The 1085-nt window shown below is 41.8% G+C and overlaps 1 protein-coding gene across 1 annotated transcript in view; it reads left to right on the top strand.

The window, feature by feature from the left end:
- Positions 1-1085, top strand: part of Mmd2 (monocyte to macrophage differentiation associated 2) — a 47425-nt gene that overhangs the window by 36411 nt on the left and 9929 nt on the right. The window lies entirely within an intron of this gene.

Genomic DNA, 1085 nt, shown 5'->3' with positions numbered 1-1085 from the left:
AGTGATTGGTGACCACACAGACAGGGAAGTAGGCAAGAAGACACACTCATCCTTTCGTTTATTCCAAGAAATACCGAGTGTAACCTTCAAACGTTGTTTCAGAAAAAAAAAAAAAAAAAAAAAAAAAGAGCAAGTGTGAATGTCTGTGTATATGCAAATACGTGTGCATATATTAGCATATATTAACATATATTCACACTATATCAGTCGATGCCAATGGCTTTATAGAAGTATAGACACACTTGCACATATTTGCAGATATGCGTGTGATTTTTTTTTGTTGTTGTTTTTAATTTTTTTTTTCATGTGTGTGTGACTGAGTCTCAGCCTTGGATTCCTGGTCCCTCTGCCTCCACTTTCCAAGTTATCGAGATTACAAGTGTGTAAGACGGTGCCTGGCTTATACTTATGTTTTAAAAGCTTTACTTATTTCTGGGTGTGGTGCACATGCCTTTAATCCCAGCACTTAGAAGGCAGAGGCAGGTGGGTCTCTAACAGGGTATGGTCAGCAGGGCTACATAGTGAAACCCCTTTTCAAAGACTTTATTCATCTTTAATATGTTTTTATCCTTTCCCTCTGCCACCATGGTTAAGAGAATCAAACCAGCAATCTACCACTGAGCTACACTTCCCCTCTATGTAAGGGGAGACGTACACATGTTGTGCACTATCGAGTGTGTATTTAGACGAGTGTGTGGCATGTGCTTGCAACCCCAGACTTTGGGAGGCTGAGGCAGGGAGATCGAGAGTCTGAAGCCAGCCCTGGCTACACAGTGGGCTCCTGTCTCAAAAACAAAATAAAACCCAAAGTATCTATTTCTAGTGTTATCTTCTGCCTATTCTCCTTTGTGTGTGTGTGTGTGTGCCTGTGTGTGTGAACACTTGTGTTTGTGGGTATGTGTGTGTGTGATGTACATGTGTGTATGCATATTTTATGGGTGATGCCCAGTATTATCCTTCACCCTTCTTATCCTTGTTTGCTGAGGCAGGATCAGGAATTCGAATGATCATGATTCTTCCACACAGAAAGCAGAGAGAGGGCTGGAGAGATGGCTCAGTGGTTAAGAGCACTGACTGCTCTTCCA

This window comes from Mus caroli, chromosome 5 (genome assembly GCF_900094665.2).
Source record: "Mus caroli chromosome 5, CAROLI_EIJ_v1.1, whole genome shotgun sequence".
Classification (NCBI taxonomy): domain Eukaryota; kingdom Metazoa; phylum Chordata; class Mammalia; order Rodentia; family Muridae; genus Mus; species Mus caroli.
This window is presented reverse-complemented; position numbering and strand designations above follow the sequence as displayed.